This window comes from Zootoca vivipara, chromosome Z1, assembly GCF_965207765.1.
Source record: "Zootoca vivipara chromosome Z1, rZooViv2.hap1.1, whole genome shotgun sequence".
In the NCBI taxonomy this organism is placed as follows: Eukaryota; Metazoa; Chordata; class Lepidosauria; order Squamata; family Lacertidae; genus Zootoca; species Zootoca vivipara.
The window spans coordinates 35,806,593-35,812,592 of NC_142583.1; the positions used below are offsets into that span (position 1 = coordinate 35,806,593).

At 43.0% G+C, this 6,000-nt stretch overlaps 1 protein-coding gene across 2 annotated transcripts in view; it reads right to left on the bottom strand.

Moving 5' to 3' along the window:
- TRIM2 (tripartite motif containing 2) overlaps positions 1 to 1,229 on the bottom strand; it is a 75,478-nt gene extending 74,249 nt beyond the window's left edge. Inside the window, exon 1 of one of the 2 annotated variants that reach the window (XM_088660239.1) lies at positions 1,073 to 1,229. The gene's annotated coding sequence lies outside the window, so the exon portion shown is untranslated. The remainder of the gene's footprint in view (positions 1 to 1,072) is intronic. The other variant, XM_088660240.1, reaches the window with a different exon arrangement.
- Positions 1,230 to 6,000: the final 4,771 nt, after the last annotated feature.

Consider the following 6,000-nt stretch of genomic DNA (forward strand, 5'->3'; position numbering starts at 1 on the left):
CCTCCCTATGCATAGAATTCAGAGCAAAATAAACAAGCAATTCTTACCAGCATCCTGGCTTTTAAAATAAAATCTATAATAGGAAACCATGGTTAACCCTGAAAGGATGCCATCACGATGACTTAAAGAGTGACAACGTTTTGATAATTTAGCCAAAAGAATAAAGGTATACCATGACATACACTGACTTGCATTATGTATACATTAGTGGCTTAAAAGGCAGTAAGGTCATTTTCTCCTAAAAGATTTGAAAGGTCATTTAATGTCACAATTTTACATGGCTGCACACACCAAAGAGAGGGTGGGGATTTCTTCACCCCATGTGTATTACCTGATGTGTTTCACCATGCCTGCACCAACCTATTCAACAAAGCTTTTGTCTGCACATGCAGACACACACCTCAGGTTAGCCACTGCTTGCATTTTTACATAGGATGGAAGCTAGTTTGAGGGGAAACACATCGATCCACAGTATTTCTCAAGAAACTACAAGGATACATATGGATTGTGGCCTGCATCATGTCAACTCAGCTTCGAACACCAACAGCGGGAGCACACCGGAGTTGCAGTAAACAGCAGTGTGCACACAGCCATGGTGCTTTCATACACGGATGACTCCATCTTGGAAATATCATCACTCCAACTCCACCAGGCCAGCAACTGCATGTGTCACAAGTGTGGCCAACATAATATTTTTTTCCTCCACCAGTCAAAAGATTCAGGAAAAGGCTACAGACCTATATGCATCAAACCATTGAATCAATCCTATGCTTACAACACAGGAAGCTGCCTTGCCCCAAGTGAAACCATTGGGCCATCTAGCTTAGCACTGTAAACAGGCAACAGCTCTCCAGGGTTTTAGGCAGGCATTTCTGCCTGGAGACACCAAGGATTGAACCTGGGACCTTCTGCATACAAAGCATGAACTCAGCCACTAAGCTATGGCCCTTTCCCTACTTAAAATACCTGTTTAGTAGTCCTAGGCTACTGCTTTCTGACTGCTGCTGAAGCCCACACAGTTCTTACAGACCATGTCCCACCCTTTGACAATATTTCAGACCCAGTATCCTACCTTGTTCTCATATTCTTTGGGCTTGTGTTCTTGAGCCTATCTTTCAGCTCTGCAGCATTTCCATACCGCCAGCAGCCATGCGGCACAAACTCAAGGGATAATACATTGTGACATAGCGTCGGCTCGCCCCGTCTGCTTAGTCCTGATTTATATCTGTAGACTTTCTAGCTGTTTTCTACAGACAGCAACAAAGAAACAAAAGCTATTGGGGAAAGCCGGGCTGCGGATGAAGGCACACCGTGTTCCTCCAGCATGTCGGAGGTGGTTTTGTCTCTTGCTCTACTAGTTGGTAGGGCATGAAGGAGGCTGAGGCCAAGTGAGGCCAAGGGCTTGATAGGATTTAGAAGTAATCCTAGGAAAAAGTAGTGAGAGCCCGTGTCACTTTTGCATGAGGGAAAAACAGCAGAGAGCTCATCCAAGATTAGGAAGTAGGCAAGGAGTGGGCAACCTTTTCTGATCAGGATGCAGTTTCAATGCTTTGAATACTTCATGGGAGCCATTGCTCCTTTTTTAATTATTATATACTTTTGGGTTTCTTCTGATCTCTCTCTGCTGCCACCAACTTCTCTACACTCTCCATGACCAGCCCCAGTGGAGGTGAATGGGGCACTGCCCCACCAACCTCAGCCGACCCACCACCCCTTGTGGTCCAAGGGGTGGCACTGGTTGTCAGCTTCCGTCTCCTTTAGTGTTGCCCTTGCACAACTCAGCAGGGAGGAGGATGGGGGCAAAACTGTAATTTGTTGGCTCAGCCTATCATTGACCTCTGCTAAATGTTGGTCTCCTTGCCTTCCGCCTTGCCACTCTGATTCAGCATGAGCCATCACAGCCCAAACTAATCTTTCCTCTCTCTTTTTCCTCCCTTAAAGGCTATGCTGCTACTTACCAGAGAGAGAGAGAGAGTGCACCTTTTCTGGGGTGGCACTGAGCATTCAAACTCCATCTCTACACCAGTTTGCCGAGCCCCATCCTTATTGTCCTTGAGCCATGGCCCAGCAAAGATGGTCCTGTTTTCCTGATCTTTCCATTAACAATCATGGTGTTTGTCACTTAACACGGTTTGCTAGTTTTAGGCCCCATCTACACTATGCATTTAAGGCAGTATAATACCACTTTAAACAGTAATGGACACTCCCCCCCAAAAAAAGAATCCTGGTAACAGTGATTTATGAAGGGATATAAGATTTGTTAGGAGACCCCTATTCCCAGAATTCCCAGGTAAAACGAATCAACTGTTAAACTACTCTGACAATTGTAGCTCTGTGCAGGGATTAGAGATCCCCTCTTATAACCCCCAATAAACTACAGTTCCCATGCCTACTCATGTAGTTTCTCTTGCTCAAAAAAGTTGGAAATATTCCTTTTATTTACCTTCAGAGGCTGAAGGTGGCACACATGGGGATATCTCATTTTATCATCAAAAAATTCTATGCAGCAAGTTAGGCGGAACGACACTGACTTGTCCAATGCAATGCAATTGGGGGGGTGGTCTCCTTCCACACACATAGCTGTTTGTAGTTATAAAGAAATGGACCTTTGGGGTGATATGGTCCTATAATCACTCATAAGCTATAAATGTTGTTATAAATTACCTCCGTGGGAAATTCAGCTGCTGAAAATCAATATTACATTTCATGTGTTTTTGTCTTTATTGCATCTTGCGGATTGCATATATAGGAAAACACATAACCACAGAAAAATAATAGGGAAAAATTAGCTTGTGATGTTCTCCCATGAAAAATGAATAGATAGGCTCACACATGGAAAAATACATACCCACAAATGATCAATGAGTGAAGTTTTGGTTTTTTTAAATGTTAAAAACTTGCTGCTGGTCTGCAATTATTATCTCATTTCAAGTGTTGCTGATCTGCAATTAAAGTCTCATTTTAAAAATAAACCATCATTAATCTTGGTCTCTAGGGTGTAGAGATAAAATCACCTGACTGATGTAATAGAATCAATCTTTAAGTTCTATCATGTGGACAGGCACAAGAAGCGGGGTCTTCTCTGTGGTGGAGCCTCCTTATGGAAGGATGTACCCTTCCCAGACTACATTTAAATTAGCCTGTTGTTTCAGTTCTGTCCTTGCTGGCTCACAGAGTAACAGAGCTATCAGGGCACAAGCAGCACAGACATCCAAGGCCGGCCCAAGGAACAATCGCAGGTAAGCAGTAGTTCAAGCAACGGGATGGGCACACAGAGGGACAATCTGTGGCCTAATTCCAGCCAATGAGAGGCTCCAGAATAGACCACAGGTTTGGTAGAAAGGCATTGCCCCAATAGCTCTTCCTGCCTGGTTCTGAGGTATCTGAATTGGAACCACTGGAACCACACCAAAGGGCCTGCTGAATTCTGTCATTCTGTCGGTGGTTGTCAGTGATAGGTCTCCTTAAGAGGAGGGACTTGCTCACAAGGAGACTTTAACTCCTGAGGATTCTTTCCCTGAACTCTGCCACTTTTCCTTATGGTGTGGGATTCAGCCTGCTGCTTAAAGTCCAATCATTCCCATAGGCTCAAGGCCCATTTAGCCTCAGCTTCTGAGAGTCCTGATTTAAAAATAAGAGTAATTTATTATTGATACCCCACCCATCTGACTGGATTTCTCCAGCCACTCTGGGTGACTCCCAACAGAATAATAATAATAATAATAATAATAATAATAATAATAATGTGATAAAACATCAAACATTAAAAACTTCCCTAAACAGGGCTGCCTTCAGGTGTCTTCTAAAAGTCAAATAGTTGTTTATTTCCTTGGCATCTGGTGGGAGGGCATTCCACAGGGCAGGTGCCACTACCGAGAAGGCCCTCTGCCTGGTTCCCTGTAACTTCACTTCTCGCAGTGAGGGAACCACCAAAAGGCGCCTGACGCTGGACCTCAGTGTCCGGGTAGGACGATGGGGGTGGAGACACTCCTTCAGGTATACTGGACCGAGGCCATTTAGGGCTTTGAAGGTCAGCACCAACACTTTGAATTGTGCTCGGAAACTTATTCTTGTCCCTGGATCTAGTTGGGTCCTGGGGTTTGCTAAGTACTGTGGGGTCTAGGTCACCTCTGCTAAGAAATCCTCTAGCTGAGGCATAACACAGGGCTACATTTTATCAACTCATCGTCACTTATTTATTATTATTACATTTTTGGCCTGTATTGAAAATAGCATTTTGATGGTGTTGCTTTAATTAATTGTATGTTATATAGATTGATTATATATTTGTGTGTGTGTGTGTGTGTGTTTGTGTGTGTGTGTGTGTGTGAGAGAGAGAGAGATGACAGACAGACTGATTGACTTAATGATTGATTATTGTCTTCCCATTTTATTTTGTAAGCTACCTTGAGATGGCTTTCTGCTTGAAAGCAGCCCTAAAAATATTCTCAATAAAAATGTTAAATAAGAATGACAGGAAGGCTGGTTAGGTGCCCAAGCACAGTTTCTGCAGATAACATACATTACTACCAGATTGAGAGGGTTTTTGCTTAAGAATCTTTCCTGCCCTGTCAATGCAAAATCTGAGCGTTGGGATACTCTGCTGTGGCTGACATTGAGCCAACAATCTCCTATCACTGATGTCATGGATGTTCTAAATAAGGACAGAACTGTGGGCTTAATCCTAGGAAATCTCTACTGAATTACAAGCTACGTCTCTAGTTTGCAATCCAAATGCTCTAAATGAAAATGAAAGAGGATGACTTGTTTACTAAAGACACAATAGGCTCTGCTAAACCAAAGTGGGCCTTCTCCGTTGACCCAAGAGGGTTACCAGCTTGCAATTTCTAGCAACCACAACCCCTTGAGCCGGGAAGATGGCTGGAGTGGTGAAAGAAGAAACCCAAACTGGGGTGAGACAGCTATTGGGCCCTGCTTTAGTACTGCCTTGAAACTCTTCACTCCTGAAATGCTTGCTTGTTAATATGGGCAGATTTACATGGGTGCCAAACCATGGCTTGGCGTTTCATGAGTAAGCAAAAATAGTAACAGGCAGATCAAATGGCGTATCTCCAGATGCAAAACTGTGAAAAAGGAGACATCCGTTTTTATTAATATTTGGCTAACGTTGACTAATGATTAATAATCATTATAGCTGCCACAGCCCTAAATGGGAAAGAATGTTAAAATAAACGAATGAAAACGATCATTTCCATGAGCTGTCTATAGTCTGAAGTAGGAGCTGTCCTGATTTAGAAGCATTTGATGCCACCTAGTGGGAAACAGAGGTATGTCCTGATTATTTTTTTTCACCAGGAACAGAATGGATACATATTTCCTGACTTGTGACCCTGAGCAGAGGTCCCAGATCTTTTAAGAGAGAAAACTGATACTTCAGTCTCTCTCCAGACAGCATCTGCAGACGCCAATGCAAAAGCAGTCAAATATGGCAATATTTGTTCATGCAAGACCACGCTTGCTGCTTTGCAAAGCAGTTCCCATTAGCCAAAAGCAGTGGAGCATGTTTTCACCATTCAGTTTCATCAACAGAAGAAGCAGCGAAACAGAAAACGAGGGCTGGTTCACATTTTGCGCAAGAGTGAGCCCATATATGGCACTGCAAGCGCTTGGATTGAGGAACTTTAGCCAATCCTTGAAAGGGAGACTCTATATAACCCACACTTTCTACTAGATTAATCTGAAATTTGAAACTGCCCTGCCTGTCAAAAACCAGGAAGAACAAAATAGAGTAATCGGTACTCTTGGAGGGTTTAGTTGAGCAAAGATTGTTTTCTGGTGAGGCTGAAATTGGCTGGAAACAAAGCAGTTTAACTCAGTGAGTTTGTCACAGAGTCCTATCAATTTCTCAAGCCATAATTCCATTTTATAGCATGTAATGCTCCACAGTTATAAAACTATTAAAAACCCTGTATGTAATATGGGAACAAGCCTCTTGCACAGATAGTTTTTGGCTTCTCTATATCACCTTGTAAAATGTAC